At 40.0% G+C, this 24435-nt stretch overlaps 1 long non-coding RNA gene across 6 annotated transcripts in view; it reads right to left on the reverse strand.

Moving 5' to 3' along the window:
* LOC109452868 (uncharacterized) overlaps positions 1-15076 on the reverse strand; it is a 92585-nt gene extending 77509 nt beyond the window's left edge. For 2 of the 6 annotated variants that reach the window (XR_016022469.1, XR_016022466.1), the window contains exons 1-3: positions 14615-15076; positions 12991-13233; positions 1768-1986 (exon numbers count right to left, since the gene is read on the reverse strand). This is a non-coding gene — a long non-coding RNA (uncharacterized LOC109452868). The remainder of the gene's footprint in view (positions 1-1767; positions 1987-12990; positions 13234-14614) is intronic. The other 4 variants (XR_016022467.1, XR_016022471.1, XR_012493877.2 and 1 more) reach the window with 4 other exon arrangements.
* Between the last annotated feature and the right edge of the window lie 9359 nt (positions 15077-24435).

The raw sequence follows: 24435 nt of genomic DNA on the forward strand, positions 1-24435 counted from the left end.
CATGATCACCTAGAGGGCAGAGACCATGTTTTATTTATTTATTCCCCACCATCTGGCACCATGCCTGATAAGTATTGGTTTTACTCAGTACTCGATGGTTAATTAAATGACTGAGTGAGTAAATAGGCAAGTGATATGCTTTCCCAGGTGGAAAAGGGAAACTAAACTACCACCTCCATGCACGTTGCATTGAAGTGTCTGTATTTAGATTTCCTCTCTTTCATATATTTCTTTGAAAGGAATGGGGTTTGAATACATCTCTCTGATTTCCTACTTTGAACAATAGCATAAAAATAGTGGGTGCTACAGCCAGACAGAAACAAGGTTTTTGTTTTCATTTCAGAGAGGCCAAGTGGACTTTGCCACTCTGTTCTTTTAACAAACCAATCTTCAAAACCCATTCAGACAACCATTGTAAGAATCCTCTTCGCCCCACATTGGGCCTTCTTGTGTGATGCCTCCATGCTGCCCATATCAACCCAGTCTTGCTTCTGCCATGTCCCTCCAATCTTTCCCTTCCATTCTGCCCCTAATTGAAAGCTGGTCTCTCCTATAGGACATATCAGCAGATCCCCTTTGACAAGTTGATAATGTGATTAATTTATCTACCCCAGTGAGGGAAGACTACAACGGTGGCTCCTGTTTAATTATAAGCATCACCTATAAAAAACTACAGATGGGCAGGCCCTGACCTCAGGTCTGGGTTTCACAGACAATCTCTATCCTTTTTAAAGCGTCTTCGTGATTCCAGTGATGCAGCAAGTTTTGGAGCTGCCTGATGAGAAGCACAATCACAGGATCCACGTTACGCTCTCTAACTAAAGCCACCCGGAAAACACACCTGACTAGTGCTCAGTTTGGCACCACATATACTACAAAACATTTCACTGTTGTTGCTTATCCCCTGAATAACAAAACAGTGACTTTGTAACTCAGTGGAGAAGACAGAAGGGAAGCACCTTCCTTTGTAGCTGACCAGAAGCCATTCCTATTCTAGTTATGGCTTCAGAATGTCTAAATGCAACGAACTAATTTTCATGAGCTCCCTGGCCACAGAAGTGAGATTTTATTCCTTATTCCACTTATGTCTTTGTAACAGATATGATTTTTAAACATAAGTTCATTTAGAAGCTAATAAATATATTATACGAAAAGTCACCTTCTACCCTGCCAGCCCCCTCCTGAAGGGGTGAACCAGAAACCAGAAATCTCACTCCCTGGGAAGGCAGAGGACTTCACTTATATTGTTTTTTCTCAGTATCAGGTTTCATCACACCTTTCCACAAAAGCCACTCTTCCTTTCCTGACTCTAGCTACAGAGTTCAACAGAGCAGATTTCCCCTAAACAAATGACTTTTTTTGAGACATTTCCCACTCACTAATACTCTGTGGGCTTCCAGTAAAATTTAAGTTTGTCAAATATCCCAAAGGAATTAAAGACCTAATTTTAGAGAAGACAGAAAGCAAATTCTCAAAGAAATGGGGAGCACCCATCCTTAACCAAAATAGTGACAAAGGGGGAGGGCAACAGCGGCCCATTTCCTCCTTCTCACAGAGCAGCATCTTTGTGAAAAATGAGCTCAGCTGTTAACAGTCTGGGGCGGGACCGCTATCTACCACATCACAGTCAGCAGAGAAGAACAGGATGTTATGAGTACAGCGTGAACCGCAGAGCGAGAGTCAAAACCATATTCGGTGCTTCCCATGCCTGTGTTTACCTTGTTTTCTTCAAATTTTTCTGTTAGCTAAAGTGTAAGTAAATCTTACCTGAGAAAGAAGTGATGCAGAACTGATAAACTCCTGATTTTCATTTTATTAACGAAAAGAAAGCCCACTCTGGTTTATATATCACCAAAGTAGCCCATAGCTCCTCCTTGATTCTTAAAGGACGCGTGCTTTATCTTCAGGTCTGCTCGCTTGTCTCCGAAGAGGGCCCCCGAGGACTTGTAGGCTGTGCATCAGGTCAGCTGCCCCCAGACTCTTAAACTATAAATGAAGACAGATGTGATTCTTCTGTTAAACACTGCCTAGCACTCAGAAAGTAAAATAAAATAATAATGGGCGGAGGGGGGGACGTGGAGCACACTGACAAGAAAACTGAAGGTAAAGAGAGTTTAACCCCTAAAATTGGCCATGCTTAATAAATATTCATTTGTTATCCTCAGTGCATCCCTTTGTAAATTGCAATTAAAAATGAATGCTCAGGATGAACAACCTACCAGCTATCAGGCTCAATTTTCATCAGGTATCACTGCTCAATCGAGAGTATTCTGCTGAGAACACAGGGTTTTAGACATATCTGGGTTTGAATCTGGATGTATTCCTAATTGCTTAGGGACCTTACGCAAGTTACTTAACCTTCGTGAACCTCAGTTTCCTTTCTTAAAATAAATTATTGTAAGAATTAAATAAGAGAAGGCATATCAAGGATTTACTCAAGGTCTGTTACTTGAGAAGCGCTAAATAAGTGTTGTTATTATTATTAAACCAGTTATATTAATCAGGATCCATTTGTTTGGAAGTGAAACAAACCCAACATAAACTGGGTTAAACGACAGCAACAACAAAAGGATGGGGGCAGGGGAGTTACTGCCACAAATAATTGAAAACTCGAGTGGTAAGTTTGGTTCAGTCACATAGGGATCTAAGGGGTCAGATGAAGCTCCAAGACTTGATGTCCAACCCCAACCCCCTTCCACCTTCTTTCATCTTGTGGTTCTGCTGCGCTGTTTGCCTTCATTCTTCTGCAGGCTCGTTCACAGTAATTCCAGGCTGACACGTTTCCAGCTGAGAAACCTTGGCTGGAGAATCTCTATCAAACGCCCCTTCTTTGTATCTCATTGACAGGATCCATATGCCCATCCCTGAACCAATTTCTGGGGCCTGTGCGGGAAGATGCTCTAATTAACCAGGCCTGAGTCATGGGTTCATTCTGGAGCTGGAGGGTAATGTCGACCTCACTGAAGTCACAGCAAATGAGAGTGGGAGAGAGAAACTCCCCAAAGGAAGAGGAGGGTGCCCAGCTACCCAAGAAAGGGGTAAATATTCCCACAGGCCCAAAATTAATTTCTCTTTTCTTTTTTTATTTTTATTAAATTTATTGAAGTGACATTGGTTAGTAAAGTTAAATAGGTTTCAAGTGTACATTTCTATAATACATCATCTATATATATATATGGCGTCGTGTTCACCGCCCGGAGTCAGTTCTCCTTCCGTCACCATATATTTGGTCCCCTTTTCCCTCTTCTACCACCTTGCCTCCCTCCCTTACCCTCTGGTAACCACTATACTGTTGTCTGTGTCTATGAGTTTTTATTTCTCTGTTTGTTTGTCTTGTTCCTTTGGAGAATATGCAAACCTCACTTTCAAATTGAGAGAGCAAGGTCTGCAAAGCTGGAGCAAGTTCTCCAAGATGCTTCCTAGGGTGAAATAAAAAGGCATTACAGGCCCATAATCTCTTAAATCATTGAGATACTATAGGGACTCCAGAGGCCATTCCAGGAGCGGAAATGCTGTTGATGACAAGCTAAGAGTTACCTAAAGGCTGGCTTTTCTAGGTCTCTATGTGTGGTCCTAGCACTTTTAAATTGGTTCTGATTCATTTAAACCTTTTAAATATTTTTTATCTTTGTATTTCATGTTGAAAAGAAGTTCATCAATCTGATACCATTTCATTTGGCCCTAATTAAATCTCACTCAGAAATAGAGTCCCTTCATTCTAATGTCCATTCATTCTAGCACTTCATCATTTGGTGAATAAAGAAGAGTGCTGAAAGTGTCCCCAGGTTTCTAATGTACTTGCTGAAACTGATTATACCTTTTTTTTTTTTTAATTTCAACAAACATATTTCTTCTTGTAAAAGCAATTTGTATCCCCTTATAGAAAAGTTAGAAGATGCAAATAAGCGCACCGAGAGACCATAATACCATCCTTCAGAGCAGCTGTTGTTAGCATCTACACGTTCAGCCTTTCAAAATCTTTTCTTTACACATGATGGGATTCAGGACACACCACCCCAAAATATGACTCCTTGGCATATTGAATATTTTAAGCTGAAGAGGTTTGAGAAAACAGTAGAAGCAGGAAAGTCATTCTGACCTTCTCTCTTTCACTATTCTCCCCTGAGACAGGTCATAAAACCCTCTCTATACCTGGAGGATAGGCGAGTCTTTATCTCCGAAGACAAAGGGAACCCAAGAAGAATCTGAACAAACAGACTTTGCTCAGTTTCCCCCAGTTTATTGCAATCACCTCATTCTCCTTCACCTGTATATTCTTCCACACTGTGTACAAATCAAATCTAGCATAAAACACTCAAGTCTAATTGTTTCTTTGGGTCTTCATTTCCTTAGGAAGGCTCCCGTGTCATGTAAAACTTATACTAAATAAATGTGTCTGCCTTTCTCCTGTTTATCTGTCCTTGTCAGTTTAATTTTCAGAACCATCCAGGTGATGTAGGTGATGTTGGATCTGCCGGCAGTTTCTGAGTGCGGGCTGGGATGGTGTCTCGTGAAGCCGAAGAAGGGACACATGGAATAGGGAGAGGCAAAAAGTTTTAAAAAGAGGATAGTTTGTTAGAGGCAGGAGAAGAGGTTGCAGCTCCCGAGTGGGAGGGGGTCCCCGAATGGGGGGTGCCCGTGACTGATGCAAAAGTTCCTACTTTTATGCCTTTCCTTTGCCTGTTTGGGGAAGGGGAGCTCTGTGGAGAGGGAACTGTTTGAAGAAGGGAACTGGCGCCTTCTAATGAAATTCATCTACCAGGTTTGTTCTGCTTGCCCATCCTGGAGAAACTAGCAAAGTAACCCACTCTTATCTATCAGATCTGCTCCATTTGTTGGGCCAAAATGAATTTTATGATTAACCTCAAGGCCTTGTAACATTATGTCCTGGAGCAAAGGAGTCATTTCAAAACCTGAAGTTTTGGGCTGGCCCGGTGGTTCAGGCAGTTAGAGCTCCAAGCTCCTAACTCTGAAGGCTGCCAGTTCAATTCCCACATGGGCCAGTGGGCTCTCAACCACAAGGTTGCCAATTCAACTCCTTGAGTCCCACAAGGAATGGTGGGCTCTGCCCCCTGCAACTAAGGTTGAACATGGCACCTTGAGCTGAGCTGCCTCCCAGATGGCTCAGTTGATTGGAGCGTGGGCTCTCAACCGCAAGGTTGCCAGTTCAATTCCTCGACTCCCGCAAGGGATGGTGGGCTGTGCCCCCTGCAACTAGCAACGGCAACTGGACCTGGAGCTGAGCTGTGCCCTCCACAACTAAGACTGAAAGAACAACAACTTGAAGCTGAACAGCACCCTCCACAACTGAGATTGAAAGGACAACAACTTGACTTGAAAAAAAGGCCTGGAAGTACACACTGTTCCCCAATAAAGTCCTGTTTAAAAAACAAACAAACAAAAAAAAACCTGAAGTTTTAGGATATGGCTGTCTTTTCTTTATTTTACCAGGGACCTACCTATCTACCTAGCAATCATACTAACTAACCTGTCTCACAGGGACCCTAAAAGAGCCGAAAGAAACATTTTCCCTCTCGACACATTATAGTTGTTTTTTTAAAAAACAAAATGCGATTTTATTCTTTTACAATCTGTTTGTTACACTACTTCATATACCAGAATTATTAATTATGATTTCTACTAAATTCTTTATACTGTGTTCTTAAACTTTGAGTGACAGACAAGTTTATGTTGAAATCCCTTGATATTACATGAAAATGTTGAGTATAGAAGCATTTTTCTGGGATGATAGCTGATAGCTTTCATTAAGCTCTCCAAGGAAATCTACAATCTAAAATTTAAAACCCACAGTTTTACACCCTCGTTTTTAATAGTAGAAATAGGTGTATGTGGCAGAGACATATACAGATAGACACTGTGATTTATTTAACCAAATTCTTCTTGTTGGACATTTAAGTCCATTCCAGGTTTTGGTTGTTATAAACAATACACAATGAATGTAACTGTTGCTTTAAAGTTTAACCACATAACCATTTCCCCTTGATACTGGCAGATATGACATTGCTGGGAAATTTTGAAGTGTGGAGTAACACAGATTGATGAGTTGTCACAGCTCCTTGAAAGTGGCTTTTTAACCATAAGAACCTTCATTGTTCAGACACCACAACTTAACACCCTCGATCTGTATAGTGAGGAAGCCCATCCTCCATGGCAAGAACCAGCTCTACGGGGAAGAGAGCTACATTTCCTGCCTTTGTCTGGATTTGTTACAGCATGAAGTCCCACCCATCACCCCTGGGCAGAGTGGCAGCACCTCTATTTACATTTTTGTGAGGAGGACACTTGGACAAGCCCAGGCAAGACCCACCAGCACACTGCACATGGATCACAGACTGAGCATCTGGTGCTTCCCTTTGGGGAAATAGAATGATTTTGAGAGTTGGGTCACTGCCAATGGGAAATTCACACAGATGAAAGCAACAGGTCTCATCTGAGTAGTTCCAAAGGGTGGAGGAGGGAGAAGGAGAGGGGTAGGTAAGCAAGAAGGTGACGGGAAATAGGGTTTCCACTCAGTTTGACTCACATGTATGAAAAGGGTCCCCCAAAGCGACAGAACAAAACTGCCAAGGTGTTATTGGTGATTTCTAATTCAAAGCTAGGCACATAAGAATCTGCCTTTTTTAATTGTGGGTGAGTTTAATTTGAACTCTCAAATGGTATTCTCACGATTTCGCTTTTCCCCCTGGAGGAACTACAGCGCTGACAAGCAAGCCCATGTCAGAGGTCACTCCCAAATGCATGAAATACCAGGAATGACCCTGTCTACCCTCAGATGTGGTATTTCCTTGGCAAGAACTTGAGCTCACACTGTCTTGCCATGAAGTTTACGATCTAAAGATTACAATCTCTCTAGCAAAAAGTGAGGCAAAGTTCTCTCTCAAAACTTCTCAAGTAACATACCTTCTATATCCTTCCAAATAACACTTTCCTTAGAAGTCCAGTGTGTGTTATCATGCTTTCACAGATGGAGCAACAAAACCAAAAAAGATTAAACAGCCTATCTAAGATGACTTAGCAAGTGCTCTACCAAACACATGACTCCTGATGACTTGTGACACACAAATGCTTCCATTGACAACTCGACCTCAGCCTTGTCTCTGTGCAGAAAAACAAGGAAAATCATTTAGTGGCCCAAAAGACTCACAATGTTATGAAGACAGCAGATTTGATCAGACCTTCATTAACTAGATCCAAATCAAGCCTGACGGAGTCTTCATTAGATCTAAAAATCCTGCGTGATTTAGCTCTGAGTCTTCTGACTTACTTGTGTCACCATAAATTGCCTCTTCTAGGGTCAGGGAGGCCTCCCAACAAAGTACTTACAGATCATGGTCATCCTGTATGAAATAAAGTTCTATTAGGAAAAAAAAAAAATGACAGTACAGCAGTGGCAAGGCCTGACCAGAGAAAACAGCCTCTCTAATGGCGTACAAATGGGCAAAAGGAAAACACAGTTATTAAGACAAATTAACAACAAAAAAATTATAAAAATATCCCAATCACATTATGAAAACTAATGTAAAGTTCTCTTTTGAAGCTGAACTTCATGATGTCATGTCAGCTCAGTTCCATTTCATATCTTTTATGTTTCAGGTCAGAAAAATGGCACCTTCTACGTCTGAAAAAGTTCATCTGCCCCCAAACAAGCTCTTTCTTTTTTTTTTCCACAATGGAATAAAACTCCATCACTTTTTTCAAACATGGTGCCAATGAGACCAGCCCTTTAGATAAGCAGAGTCAACGTCCATTGAGTTAACGTGACTTGAGAGGAGCCAAAAAGCATGCCTGCCAACATGCCCAAGACTTCCTCCATTTAAGTCACTCCAATGAACTGGACACTGCATTTCCCAAATACTCCTGTCACAAGTACTAATGTAGGCCTAACACAGTGCCCGGCCATCACAGCCACTCAATGTTTAGTGAACGAATAAAAAATGACTGCTGCCTGTGAAGGATGACAGGTTGTGATTATACTGGTTCGATTCTATGCCAAAAAATATGGAAGTATCTGGAACATATTAACTCATTTGCACCCACTATATATGGTTGTGAAGTAGGTTCTCAGACTGGCCATCTGCTAACAAGCCTGAGCTAGCTAGCTCTTAAAGAAAGGGAATATTGGAAAAGAAAGTGTGCAGCTGAGGCAAGGGACATGAGAATGAAGGACTGGAAAGATTGCAAGGTTTGGTAGAGGGAGCAGAAACCCAACAAGTGAGTTCACTGTCCTTGCCGCCTGCCCTGCAGGAGACCCACACCATTCTCCCTGACACCTGACCAAAGAGTTTTTCCATCTAGAGGCACTACTGATCAGTGGTTTTCACACAAGTTCAGGAGTTTAAATCCCTGCTCTGCTGCTTCCTAGATTTGGGAAAAAGCATTTAACTTTTGTTGCTCTGAAATAAGCATAATAACTCTCTCCTTGGGCTGTTGTGAGGAATGAATGAGATAATACACATGCAGCCCTTAACAGAGTGCCTGGCCTGGCCTAGAAAACACTCAGTGTTATTATCATTAACATCTCTACCATCTACCATCTATATAGTAAGATACTGGGGGTGGACAATTTATTTCATTTCTTACCATTACAACTTCTACACATATATAATAGATCAACCGGTTAACTGCCCCAGCAGTATTGCCTCCTGTTAGTATGTCTATGTCTGTATGAAAGAGATAGAGGTGTATATTTCACATTTATACTCCTGCCATGGGCACCGTACTAGACCTCTCCCTGCCTCACTTGCTCAACAGAAAAAAATGGACAATAGTAGCATATGTCTCATTGGATTGCTGTGGAAAGGAGTTAGGTGACTTAATTCCCAGATAGAATCTGGATGAGTGTCAAGCCTATAAAAGATATAAATACTGTTATTTCATGTGTTTGTGTGTGTATATGTGTGTTCCTTGCATTTTTCTAGGGAAGAGCACACTATTGATAACCAATTTCGATTAAAAAAAAAGAAATCTAATACATGGATATTTACCATACTTGATTTTTTTCACAGTATGGAGCACAACTACAACTAGTATGACACAGTGTCGGAGAGTGTATCCTCGGCTCTGCAGTGCCAGTGAACTGGTCTGAGGAACAAATCCATGCCCAAATGAATTGTGGCTCTGTAGTCAAACTGCTGTTTAATGCTTCAGCAGCCATTAAGGTCACCTAAAGAGATTATTAAAAGCATTACACTAGGGCTTGTCAGAGTAGAGACAATCACTGAGTAAACAGTCCTCACTTCCTGTGAAGCCCTAGGCGTCAGTCAGTCGACAATCACAAAATTCTGTGTCCAACCACTTTGCCCTCAATAGCCCTTGGGCAATAGACTCACACGCATATTTATTTCCAAATCAGTAAAATGAAAGGTCTCTTTCTAACTCTGGGAAAACAGATAGGTGAGAATGGGGTAATAAGCAGAGAAAACAAGTATTGGGTTCTTTCCTCTGAGTTTTAAAGTCAAAGAGTTTCCTGAGTAAGTAATGTTATTTTTTCATTATTAGTTAAGACTACCTCGCCTAATGCATCCAAAAATGATTAATCATAGCATACTTCTGTAGGAGAAAGATACACATATACAAGTTCTGACAATTAGGTTCGCAAACTTGTTGCAACAATGTTGTTAACCTTTTCTGATATCAGAGGGATTATTCATTATGAATTTTTACCAACTGGACAAACAGTTAACCAAGTTTACTATTTGGAAGTGCTGGAAAAGCTGCGTGAAAAAGTTAGACGACCTGAACTTTTCACCAACAATTCATGGCTCTTGCATCACGACAATGCACCAGCTCACACGGCACTGTCTGTGAGGGAGTTTTTAGCCAGTAAACAAATAACTGTATTGGAACACCCTCCCTATTCACCTGATCTGGCCCCCAGTGACTTCTTTCTTTACCTGAAGATAAAGGAAATATTGAAAGGAAGACATTTTGATGACATTCAGGACATGAAGGGTAACACGACGACAGCTCTGATGACTATTCCAGAAAAAGAGTTCCAAAATTGCTTTGAAGAGGGAACTAGGTGCTGGCGTCGGTGCATAGCTTCCCAAGGGGAGTACTTCGAAGGTGACCATAGTGATACTCAGCAATGAGGTATGTAGCACTTTTTCTAGAATGAGTTCGCAAACTTAATTGTCTGACCTGACATGTCCATAAGATATTGGTAGTGGACGATCTATTTCTAAGCCTTCTAACTTCTACGAATATATAATTGGTAACTTGTGTGATTGCATCAGCAGCTGCTACATGGTTAGGATATGTGTGTCTGTATTAAGGAGACAGATGTGTGCATTTCACATTTCGACTCCTTAGTACAATTCCCAAATTAGGGAAGTGGCAGTGCTGTGTAATAGCAACAGCAGAGAGATGTCTCGTCACTGATACGCAAATGACAATAGCAGGCATTCTGCTGTGTTTAAGGAATCCCATGACTGGTTTGACCACAAGCAGGTTATTAAAGTAAAACAAGGCTATTTTGTCCATTATGAAAAGCACTAGCCTGCCCTAGTGAGTGGCACACTCAGGGCTATTTACATTTCAACAGACAACCAACAGTAAATCAATATAAGTACTCCTTCAAATCCATTATCTTTTCTGAGAAAAATCCCTGTTCAAAATCATGGGGTGAAACAAGAATCTGAAACAAGCAGAAATATTTTTTTTTTTTTTTTAAATCCAGCATTAGGTCAATCCTATGTATGCTAAATCATTCATAAGTAAAGCCCCTCTAAACCCTGTAGTAAAGTTAAAAGAAACCTTATTTTGCAGCCTTAGAAATTGAGGTCCAACTCTAAATTCTAACAATAGTAGCAAGTAGTTATATGTATCACATAATATGTTTATAAGTATTTACTGTGTGGCAGGAAATACTATATACAAGTACTTATTATTGAGATTGGTACATTATATGCATTATATCATTTAATTCTCACAATGACCCTATGAGGCAGACACTATTATAATCCTCATTTTAAAGATAAATTGAGGCTTAAAAGAAGCTGAGTAACTTTCCCAAGACCGGAAACCCAGCATATGAAAGATCCAGGTTTCTAAGCCAGGAGTCCTACCTGCATTGAAATGGGGCTCTGAACTGTCACCCACCTATCTTCTCCACAGAGAGTCAGTGATGGAAATCATAGCCAGTAAAAGTTCCTGGGGACTCAGGATACATTGCCCAAGTTTGTCCAAAGATTCCAAAAACTCCAGTTTGAGCTATGGGAATACTACTAACTTTAATTTAAAAATCACTGTGAATGATCAAGTTCTTCACAATCAATTCTACCATTCATTCCCTTTTTATCCAACAAATATTTAGTGAGCATTTACTAAGTGTGAGATACATGCCAGGGACCTGGGGCTGGAGCAGTGAAGCAGCCAGACATAGCCCCAACTTCATTGAATTTATGGTCCTCTGAGAGAGGGACATAAATAAATAAACAAACAAACAAACAAATAAATAAATAAATTGTAGTTCACTACGATTGTGACAAGAATACTGAAGGAAAACAGATTAAAGGAAGACCCAATCTAGTCTGGGAAAGTCAGAAAAAGCCTCTCTGAGGAGGTAACATTTATGAGGCTTTGAGACTGGGCAAGAGTTTGCCAGCTATAACAAGGTCAGTGTATTCAGATGTTTTCAGTTGTCCATAAGTCAAATAAATCCCAATGCAAATTTGCTCAAGGCACTATAAAGTATTTATTGGTAGAGCTTCCGCACAATTTGATCAAGGCTCTGGCTTTGTGTCTCTAAGATTCTAACAGTTCTGCCAAATTGTGTATATTGGTATCAGTCTCCTGGTTTCTATCCTGATGTGCTCCAACAAGAACCAGTTTTTGTTCACATTCGCAGAGAGACCGAGAGAGTGGCCTCTGCGTGCTGATCAGGCTGCTCCTAACCAGTCCTTCTAACCAGTGGAAGCCTCTTGGTTGACTTAGGTCTTGGTTACCTGGACCAATCTTTCGGTAAGGAGGACGGGATTTGTGTCACCTTCAACTCTAGAATGGGACTGTTCCATCTAAGTTATATGGCTGCTGAACATAGATGAGATATATGCGGAAAAGTCAACCACAATGTCCATTCCAGGCAGAAAGTTATTCTAGTCAAAGATAGAAACATGTACAAAGAACCCGATGTGAGAGATTAGATGTTCGCAGACCTGATGTAAGTCTTGTGTAAAAAACAGAAAATGAAGAGGCATAAGAAAAGGATGTACAGTGAAGGACACGCCAGACCGTGCAGGGGCTTGAAGGTCATGTTAAAATTTTTGGATATTTTCCTAGGGTTAATGGAGAGTGTCTGTTGTATGTCATGATCAAATTTATATATTAAAAACATTTGTGTATAGAAGAAAAAATTCATCAAATATATGTGCATACATCTTATATACAGAGACTATCTCTGAAAAATGTATAATAAACTGGTAAATGTGGTTGCTTACAGGAAGAGGTCCTTGGGGACATGGGTCTGACTTAGTAGAGAGAATTTCATTACATGTACTTTGAATTTAACTCCTTTTTTTAACCTATATTCACACATTGTTTTTAAACTTAAAAAATAGTAAATTAATTATTTTGAGTGAATACTCTGTCCACTGCATGTAGAGAAAAATTAAAGGTAGGAAAGAGTACAAGGAGACAAGTTAGGAGGCTACCACTGCTGGCCGGTCAGGAGACATCAATCACTTGGCTTCTGAAGATCCAGAAACAGGATTCAAGCCCAGTCACCCAAGATTGAGACTCCCGCCTTTCTCCACCATGATTGCTAAGCCTTGTATTCCTGTGGAATCACAGGGAGGTAGGGCAGAGTGAAACGGCTACAGAGCCAAAGTTATTTCTGAGCATGAGATGCAAGAGGGGGAGGAGGTCTGAGAAAAAGCCAGAACCTAAGGAATGGTTATAAAATGATGATGAGGGCCTAGGGAAAGGGAACACATTTTTATTTGTGCAGAGGTGCAAAGTTATTTGATTTACCTGAGCTACTGATATCCCCAGCTGTAAAATTATGCAAATGCAACACCTCTGAAAATGAGTCTCTGCATCTGAGTTGAACTCTTGGGATCCCAGATGGTAGAATGGGAGCCTTGAAACCTCTTCAGCAGGGAGTCCACACCCAGCAAGAAAACGGGCAGCTACAGCTTACTCTCACCCTGCAGGCTGACTTCATGTCTGTGCTGGGCAAAGTGGAACTGAATGATATGCGATGTGTTCACACTGCTGGCACAAATAAATAAAGAAATGATTACCAAAAGAATGAACGAATGTTAGCGGCAATTTTAGCAACAGTCATATACACTTAGTAAAATATAAAATGAATTTGGGGAGAACATAAACATTCAGTCCATTGCAACAGGGAACTCTGTTCATATATCATGCTTCTATGTCACTGTGTTTAATCCCTCCCATCTCATGATTCACCTCCTCCATTAAATCCTATTGTTATCCCCCAACTTGGATGCAATCACGCTTTCTGAGCCCCTTATGTTTGCATGATACTCCCGTTATGTCATTTATGGGTACACTACAGCTTAGTGCTAACAAGGAGGCCATCTGGAAATTGGGTTTAAGCTTTTGGCCTACTGTTTCCTGCCTTAACTAGCTGTGTGACCTTGGGCAATTTACTTAACTTTTCTGTGAATCCATGTCTTCATCAGCAAAATGAGCATAGTTATGTCACGTACTTCAGAGTGTTGTTGTATATATTTAAGTGGGTTAATATATATTTATATATGATATATATTCATGTACATATATATTTTTATATGTGTATATATATTTATATGTGTGTACATATGTTTGTACACACATCGTGTGACAATTAAGTTTGTGAACTTGTTGCAACGATGTTGCTAAGCTTTTTTGATAACAGAGGGATTATTAATTATGAATTTGTACCAACTGGACAAACACTTAACCAAGTTTACTATTTGGAAGTGCTGAAAAAGCTGCGTGAAAAAGTTAGACGACCTGAACTTTTCACCACCAATTCATGGCTCTTGCATCACGACAATGCACCAGCTCACACAGCACTATCTGTGAGGGAGTTTTTAGCCAGTAAACACATAACTGTATTGGAACACACACCCTACTCACCTGACCTGGCCCTCAGTGACTTCTTTCTTTACCAGAAGATAAAGAAACTATTGAAAGGAAGACATTTTGATGACATTCAAGACATCAAAGGTCAAATACAATGACAGCTCTGATGGCCATTCCAGAAAGTTCCAAAATTGCTCTCAAGGGTGGACTTCGCACTGGCGTCGGTGCATAGCTTCCCAAGGGGAGTACTTCGAAGGTGACTGTATTGATACTCAGCAATGAGGCTGAACTTCTAGGATGAGTTCATGAACTTAATTGTCAGACGTCATATGTGCATATATCAGTTTGGGGCCAATTGTAAGCTCTGTATGGGAATTGGTTATTATTACTATTACAATTGTGCATGATAATTATTGGTATATTTGTCATATCTCTATTTAGATTATATGCACCTTAAATTGTCTGACTTAGGTTCTTTCTGCCACGTATCATATTAGTCAACCATTGCTGTGTAACAAACTACGTCAAAACTTATCAGTTTAAAATAACAAACATTTACCATCTCTCAGTTTCTGTGGGTCAGAAATCTGGGCATGGCTCAGAGTCTGTTGCGAGGCTGCAATCATCTTAAGGCTTGATTAGGGAAGGATCCCCCTCCAAGCTTACTCATGTGACTAATGGCAGTCTCAAGTCTGCTGGATGGTGTGTGGATGTATCAGTTCTCTGCCATGTGGGCCTCTCACAGGGCCGCTCACAACACTGGCAGCCAGCTTCCTCAGAGAGAGAGAGAGAGAGAGAGAGAGAGAGATCACCGTTTTTTGGTAGCCTGATCTCAGAAGTGACAACCCATCATTTCTGCTATATTCTACTTATTAGAAGTGAGTTGATTGTACACTCAAGAGGAAAGGACTGCACAGGGACATGAAGACTAGGAGGTGGCAGTCGCTGGAGCCCATCTCAGAGGCCGCCTTCCACACATAGTAAGAAATCAGAAAATATGCCTTTATTAAATGTGTTCTCCTTACTGATGACCCTAGTAATTCTGAAATCCATCTATTTAATGGACTGAACAAGGGACCTATAGAGGTAAATTACGTCTAAGAGAAACACTCATTCATTTCTTTATTCATTTAGTAAACACAGGCTGATCCCCAGTTTATGTCAAACACTGTATGAAGAGTTAGAGATACTAAGATTTTTTTAAAAATGAATTTTAAAGCTGGATAGGATCTGGCCCAACTTTTTCATTTAATAAATAAGGAATTTGAGGCCCAACCAGACTAGTTGTCCCAAACCACACAGTAGCATTGATACCAGGGCACAATCTCCTGATTTGGGGCTTTCTCCTTCTCTGATGTAAATATGGGGGTTCCTACCACATTGTCCTGTGCAACTAATCCCCCCACCTCTAGTTCTGAGTTAAACCTAAAGAACGGAACCAATGGGCTATCCATTCTCTTTTAAGTGCTTGTAGTTTTATTAAATTCATTTATATTAGGACATTCTTTAAATAAAGGCAAACTATATAATCCTTGAAGTTTCTACCTTCCTAACATATACTTTCAGACTCCATTTTTCCCATCTCCCCTCTTGCTCTTTGTACAGATATTTCATTGAAGTTTCAACATGTCACCTGACAGATATCATGAGTTAAGACAACCTCAGAGAGAGGAATAAGTGCCCTTGTGCTGGAGACACACACACACCTTGCCCCCAAACCATCCAAGCTACAGTTCTCTCCTTGTGTTTCCCTATTAAGGCTGAGGTTTCTTTGTTGCCTTTTGTTTTGTTTTGTTTTTTTTCTTCCCTTCAAACAGAGAGCAATGCTTACATGTGTCAAATTCAACAATGCCACGTTCCCCTCCTGGAAAAATAAAATAACACCTGCCCTAGTCATGCCTGGGAAAAGAATGCACTTCAAGAGGCAAATATAAGAATTTCATGCGGTATAAATAAAATTCATCAATTCAAGTAGTGGGTGTTGCTACTAAAACAATGACAGGTAATTATCAAAAGTACCTTAGAAAAGCAAGTTTCTGTGGACAATAGCTGCAATTTATTATTACTGTTGCGAGCCTCCGTGATGTTCTCCATTTATGATTCATGTAATCTTGTCTCCTTTGATGAATCTACCTTTTGTGTTTCATTAAGGTGTCAATGCATTAGACAAAAAGCCTGCTGAGTATGACAAAACCCATGGTCACCTGACAGAGGAAAACAGAACTTTATACCTGTAAGCCAAAACGCAATTGTCCCTGCAGGATAAAAATATATATGTACAGAACCACCTACATGTGTGCGCGTACACACACACACAAATTGTTTTTGACAGTTCTGGAGATGATGTTAGAAATCTTTTAGCCAAGTTAAAGTGGAATATGTCAGGTTTGACAGTTCTAGACCACGCATAACTGAAACCAGCCACCTTCCTTGCCGACTGACATCTTTATGTTTATTTTTTTTATGATCTTGCTGAATACACTAGACTGATCTGGAAGAGAAAGAATCTTTCTCCTTTAAAAACTCTCATGCCCCTTCCCCCAACTGAAGCTCTTGAGCTACGCATGGTGTGGCTCAAAGCATTATTTATTACTAGACTGTCTGCTCCAGTGATTGAGTAGCTACTTTTCAAAGCCTTCCCAGCAACTATAGGGTGGGGAGCAGCGGGAGGAGCAACAAGGGTACAAGACGGATGTGCTATAGGAACAAACCAGATCTACTATACTGGGTGTTTACATGAGCATTTCAATAGGCTCTTAAGAAGTCAATTCAATTACAAACTCACAGATACAAAGAACAAACTGATGCTTGCCAGGTGGGAGAGTGGTTAGGGGGCTGGGGAGAAAAGAGGAAGGGATTAAGAAGTACAAATAGGCAGTTACAAAATAGTCACAGGGATGTAAAGTACAGCATAGGGAATATAGTCAATAATATTGTAATAACGATGTAGGGTGTCAGGGGTACTAGACCAATGGGGGGATTACTTCGTAAATTATATAAATGTCTAACCACTATGCTGTACACCTAAAACTAATATAATATTGAACGTCAACTGTAACTGAAAAAAAAGAATTAAAACAAAAAAGTAGTCAATTTACTGAGATCTGAGTTTTTTTGTTTTTTTTTTTTGTTTGTTTGTTTGTTTTTATCAATCTAGTATTCTAGGCCAGTGACACAATCTTGGAGAGTTGTTAAGACTAATAATCTTTCACAATAATATCCTCAATGAGGAAGGGGAAACGGGATTTTCCCAGGGCTCAGGGCTGAATGACTATAAAAAATTTTAAAAAGACAATTCAAAAAATACTTAAAATTGGAAGACAAGAAAAATGTAAGTCAAACACATCCTTCTCCCAACATAGGAAAAATGTGTTTATGTGTCCCAGAAGGAAAACAGACTTTTAAAAGAAAAGCTCAGATTTTAAAATATACGCAGAGCATTCATTTTAAGATAATTTGGAAAAGCTATTTTCTATTTGTCAGAAATCAAAGGTACGTGCATTCTGGATAAATTTTGTTACCACACCATAAATAGCCATGGAGTATGAACTATACTGTACATATTATGTAGCTCTCTGAAACCTAGTTGGTCCTAAGAGAAAAATAAAAGTGGAAAATAGATTTTTAAAGAAGCTATTTTTCACCCATTTCCATCCCTATGTACTCACTCAAGAAAATATTTTAAAACAAAAAAACAAAACAAGAAATTTATTCATTTTAATGTTCCAGCTTTGTTCCTGTTCATTCATTCATTCACTCACTCAACAAGCATTCCTAAAGCTTCCCTTTTGGCAAGGCACTGCAAGAGGAAATAAAAGATGAGTGATTTGCACATAGCCCCTATCCAGAGGATCTCCCTTTTTAGTGAGAGGGACACACACAGAAACAAACAACTATGCTCTAAGTGTTACAAAAAGACACAGCATTATCAGAGCCCCAAATACTGAGTATCTAACATTGGGAAGCTTGAAGCATTCTCTACAGAGCAAGTGACATTTAAGCTGAGTCTTAAAATATGAGTTAGCTGGGCAGCAAGATGGGAGCTTCACACATTTCACAGAGGATGAGGTATTTGCTTTGACTGAAGCGAAATATGTATGGGACGAATGAAGGCAGTGTTAGGAGATGAGGAAAGTAGGGGCCAGTCTTTAATTGACTCCTATATCATGCTGAGGTATTTGAACATTACCGTACATGCAGTAGAAAGCCACCAGGGATTTCTAATGAGGAAAGATTTCATTTTTATTCAAATAACTCACATGGTATCACAGAGCATAGATGAGAAGGATCAGTTAGAATCAGTATTTTACATGGCTATGCAGAATGCCCCAACCATGGCCAAGCTTAGTTTCTGCACAAACTGGATCTCGTATGTCACATCTCCCTTTTTTGTAACCTTTATCCCATTCACATTTATTTGTCTCTTGCCAATCATTCATTCAATCAATCATTCCATCACTCAACAGATATTTATTGAGTCATTCCTAAAATGGCAGGCGCTGTGTAGGGCCCAGTGATCAGGGACACGTAAGGACAGTGTCTGCATGTTGGCAAAGCACAGCAGACGGATTTGGCTAAATACAAGTAATTGCAATGATGTATAAGGAGAAAGCTGATGGAAAGCTATGGGGGTTTCCCTGAGGAAGTGATGGTGAGGCTTGTGACCTGAGGATGAGTAAGACTTAGCCAAAAAAAAATGTGTTGGAGGTGGGAAGGGGAAGAGGCAAACACTGCCCAGCAATGGGAAAAAAACAGAGGCAGAAGAAAGCATCATACCTTGGAGGAAGTGAAAGTCTGCCCGCTTGCCTGCGGAGTTGAACAAGCTGGAGACAAGGGCTGGAGTTAGAGTCTGCAGGGCTTTGCTAGCCATGTGCATTACTCCAGTGGCTAGGCTGTGCTGCAGAAATAGAACCCTAAAGCTCAGTGGCTTAACCAACAAAGATTTATTTCCCTGTCAAGTAAATTCTAATGCAGGTCATATGCCGTTTCAGGGAAGTTCTTCTCCTTGGGCTAACTCAGACACCCAGGATCTTGCCATCTTTTGATGTTGCCATTCCAACATGTGGCTTTCAGAGTCACAACAACAAGGGAAGAGAGTGTGTGGTACTGGCACACCAGCTCTTAAATGCTTTGACCCAAAAGAGACACACTCATCTCCTGCTGTCCAGAACTAGTCACAAAGACTCAACTAACTGCAAGAGAGTCTAGATAATGTAGGAAGCACATGGACCATTGGTGATTCCCAATATCTCTGCCAAGGGTCCGCAAGTTTTATCCAATAAAATCATAAGCAGGGGACTGCTAGGATCCAGTTTACTTTGCAGAAATTACCCTAGCTATATTGGGGAGAATGAATTGGCTAGACAAAGAAAGACCAGTTAGGAGACTTTTTCAGCAGTTTAAGTAAGAGAAGATGGTGACTTACGATATGGGTGTATCCACGTACCAGTTTAATAAAAACCTAAATCCAGACATTTTTATAAGAACCCTAACCGGAAATGGGTTTAAACTGGTAATTGTAACAAAGGGGAATTTTCTTAAGAATAGCAATAACAAAATGTATAAGATATTAACTGAATTTATCTAGTAGTTTAACAGATTATATATAAATGGCTGAAATCTCCTGCCATACATGGGAGACATCAGGAGATTCTGGATAGCAAGTTCCGTTTAGTCTGGTTCTGTGAAATGGCAAACCAGGTTAAGGAACACGTGATGACATCTGGAGTAGCTTGAAGCTGAGACTAATGCTGAGACCAAGGAAGTATGCACGGCAGAAATTCAGATGGGGCGCTGAGTAATAAATCAGAAGAAAGATACATGATTTTCCAGAACCAGACAGGTGAGTCAGAAGCCATAACATGGAACCAAAAAGCAGAAAGATGGACAAATGACCACAGTAAATAGTGGGTGAAACCAAAAAATTAATACTTCAAAATGTTGTGTTTTGTTTTTTAATGCTTTCAGTAACCTGGAGCCTTGGAAGTACAACTGCAATTATGGGGCTAGTGATAAGAGAGGCAATGAAAGTTCCTCCAAGTCACTTCTCCATCAATCATCCCCTTATCATGTCCAGGACAAAACTCAAAAATAAATAAATAAATAAATAAAATAAAATTCAGCTTTATTGAAGCATAATAATCTTAATTTACACATAGCCCCCACTTTCTTCCATCTCAATAAAATAAGCCACTATCCACTCAAGTCCTCCAGCAATGAGCCCTTCTTGATTCCTCGTTTCCTCACACACCACCTGTCCATATCTAATCCACCAGCATGGCCTTTGACTGTTCTGAAATATGGTCTTATCCATCAATGTCTTGTCATCACCGAGGTAGTCCGAGCTACCCCATCTCCTGTTTAGACTACAGCAATAACGTCTTGACTGGCTTCCATTTTCTGCCCTGCCCCCTAAATTATATTCTCACAGCAACCAGAATGATCCTTTTGAAACAAATAGAATCGCATCATTCCCGTCCAGTGGCTTCTAGTCCCTCTTAGAATAAAACCACGGCCTGTAATGTTCTTCAATATTTGGCCAGTCCCTTCTTTTCTGATCACATCTCAGCTCTGTTCCTGATCCATTACTCAGGCCTTCTTGTTGTTCCTCAGATATGTCAAGCTCTTCTGAAAACCATCGCGCTATCTCTTTCCTCTACTTGGAATCTCTTATTACTGATCTTTGCACAACTGTCTGTTTCACGTCACATAGGCCGCAGATTATGCGGCACCTCCTGAGCCCACCTCTGAATATGCAATCTAAAGCAACCACTCATCACTAAAGAGTGAGTTCACTTTGAGGCTCTGAGTACAATTTTTCTCAAATTTTTTCTTCCTGAGTTACTTTCGTGGTGGCGTCATTGTGCTGTTGTCATGGTGTATTGTCTTTTTTCTCCTAGTAGAGTACACTCCCAATGAAAGCAGTGACTTAAACTGTCTTGATTGTTACTGTATCCACAGTGCATAGAACAGATCTGAGTGCATAGTTGAAACTTTATTCTAACTTGGTAAGTAAATAAATGTGCAGATGACTGAATTCCTTTTTCTTACTGTGCCTATACTCTCTCCCTCTTGACTGTCTTCTTTCCATCAGCCTAAAGCCTTATTTAAGTCTCTTACATATTTAAAAAGAAAAATTCTTCCATTGATCTCCTCTAGCTTTTCTCCAACCTTCGTCATTCCTTGTTTAGACTGACGTTTTGAAAGTACCCTCTATAACTATTGTATATCCTTCTCTAGCTTCTGACCCTCCACTCCATGAAAACAGTGCCAGCCAAGGATACAAAAGACCTCCTAGTTGCCAAATCCAACGGCCATTTTCAGACCTTATCTGAGTGCCTGCACTACTACATCTGACAGGGCCTCCCTTGCCTCCTCCATTCTTGACCCCACTTGTTTCTTCTTTCTATGGTTACTCTCTGATTATTCCCTCTGTTCTCTTCTTAGAACAAGTCCTTTCACGTCCACACTGTTTTCATGCTCCTTCTTTCACCCTGCTACCATCTGTTCCTTATCAGATGGCTTTTGCACTTCCCTTCCCTCTCCCACTCAATAGTCCTGTGCCCAGGTCAGGTTGAATCCTTGGCTCCCTGCCTTTCCCTCTCTACCATCTCCTCTTGGCTGATTTCAACTCCTCCTAGGGCTTCAAATGTCCCCTAAGAATAGGTTTTTTCTAAAAAAAAAAAAAATCTATACCTCTAGTCTACAACTCTCCCCCCACCCCCATATTCTTGGATATCCCACAATCACTTCAAACTCAGCATGTCCAAATCTGTAAGGTACTTACTAGAATTTCTCCCACTTTATAATAAGGAAAGCTGAGACTCAGAAGTTAGTTTACCTACGAGCACTTAACTAGGGAATGGTAGAGCCGGAATTTCAATACAATTCTCCAGAACTCCAAAGCCCTGGAGTCATTGTGTTACAACAGCTGAAAATAGTCAAAATGTCTTCCTGGAGAGTAGGTGGAATGGCCAAAAGATGAAATTGTATGCTGCAATCAGAAAAATGCTTAATGGGGAAATGCTCATGACATATATTAATTTTTTTAAAAGAGAGACAAAATTATATATAGTAAGATCCTAGTCTGGGTCTTATCATTATGATTAAAATAGTGTCTGGAAAGAAAACGAAAAACACCAACTGCTATCTGTATGTGGTGGCATGATAATAGTTTAAACAATTATCTTTTTTTTTTTTTTTTTTTTTTTTAATCTACCAGCATGCATTCCTGCTCTCCACTGCTACCTCAATTTCCTTTTGGAAAATCGTCTCTTCCTCATGTGTGTATCTTGATGGGATCACAATTAAGTTTCCTTGCTCGTCATTAGGGAAGCGGAAAAAGGTCTCTCATGGTTCCTTGGCCAGATCTTTTCACTCACCAGCCCAGTGTAAGCCAAGGACCTATCATGCATCGTAAGATGAGCGAATAAGACATTTTAGCTGAGTTACGTTGGGACAGAAAAATGTCAGATTCCATTCAATCCCACAGCGGAACCTGAACTAAGCAATCAAATTCCTCCTTCATTAATGCCTAGAGCTGCCCTTCTTGTTGTCCTATTTCTAAACTGGTTCTTTTGCCTCCTGTCAATTCTGGACGCTTCCTTATAGCCTTTCAATAAACTTTATTTTCTTGGCTAAATGAGGTCATGTTTGTTTCTACCACTGAAAACCAAAGAACCCTAACCGAGGCATGTCTATATTTTCTATTTTCTGCAAAAATACATTTTGTCTTTGTGTTCAAAAATAGAGATAAAGGAAAATTAAAGACCTAGTAACAATAAAAACAGCAAAAGGTACTGGTGTGAAATATGTTTGACTCTAAGAAACTTGGGCTAAAGGTGGGGCTTGACCTCTGCTATTTCATCATTACTCCTAGTAAATCACCCACTCCATGTTGTCATTTCATAGTGACAGCAGATCAATAGTATTACCTTCCTATACAAACAGAAAATATTTTCATTTACATTTCTAAGTTTATGGTCAATGAGGGCCTACCAAAGCAAAACTTGGCTTATATTGGAAAAACAATACATTCATTTTTTTTTCATTTGATAACATTTATTAAATGCTTCCTCTGTGCCATCCAATGGGTATACAAAAATGAATAATATCCCGTTTCTGTTTCTTAGGCGCTTCTCATTGTATAATGTGGCAAATGAATAGTATTAGGTTGGTGCAAAAGTAATTTCAGTTTAAGAGGTTAAAAATTGCAAAAACCGCAATTACATTTGCACCAACCTAAAAGATAAAGTACAATGCAACATGGTAAGTGCTACTACAGAGATATGAACAAAGGGCCCTGGGAACCTAGAAAATGAAAGAGATGAGCTGTCAGTTAAAAGAATCTAAATACTGGAAAGAAAATAACAAAGATCCATCACTGACAGTTTTAGCTAAAAAGCATGCTCTACCCAAGTATAAACATAGTTGCAAAGAGATCACTCCAGTAAGAAAGCGGGTAAAACATACTATTATCCTTTTAGTGGCAAAACCACATTAAAGGCTGTGATTTCCATTTCTTTTTTAAATGCATCTAATAGACTATCAATATAGTTATTATGTTAGTGTAAAATCCCTTTAAAACACATTGTAATATCCTTACCATCAACGTATTTTAATAAAATAAAACAATTCGCCTTTGGCAACTCCTCCTTCTAATCAACACTTCTAACCAAACCTTATTATAAAATTCATTCCCTATTTGCCCAGTATCAACGGTACTAAAAGACCACCTGGAACTCGCCACTGAAGAGTCCATCCGGATTCTGTTGCTATACCGCATTTTGGGCAGGATGGATAGATTTCTCCCAAATATATCTCCACATCAATTCTTACCTACTGTAGGTTTCTTGCTCTCAAGATATAACCTGATACCTGCCCCTGCCAGCGTGTTGACAGAGATAATGACTCACCATGTCACTTCTTCCATGTAACATGTTTTCATTTGAAATGAAGCCTTCTGGAGACAATATATTAACCCAAAGAAAGAACGGTGATCACTAGTGAAAATGTTGACACTTACAGACCAAATAAACATCCCTATACCCTACTCCCAGAGATGCTAATTCAGTAGTTCTGATGTGAGGCCTTAGAAAAATGAGTGCATCTAGAGAAAAACATATATATTTAAAAAAAAAAAAAAAAATCCTCCTACTTCAGAAGACACTGATCTTGGGAGAGAAGTTTGGATACCGAAGGAATGAGGACATAAATAGGCACTTCATTTTATGCCAATATAACCACATTAAGTTCCAAGCAAAAAAAGAACATACAAATGTAGGAGTTTGGGGACAGCCGCCATGTGGAGGTGCTTGTGTCTGGCGGCCTCCTACGTCCCCTGCCTCTGCCCTTCTGGAGTCACCTCTAGTCCTCACAGGA

This window comes from Rhinolophus sinicus, chromosome 1 (genome assembly GCF_057876585.1).
Source record: "Rhinolophus sinicus isolate RSI-liver-muscle chromosome 1, RSI-T2T, whole genome shotgun sequence".
In the NCBI taxonomy this organism is placed as follows: Eukaryota; Metazoa; Chordata; class Mammalia; order Chiroptera; family Rhinolophidae; genus Rhinolophus; species Rhinolophus sinicus.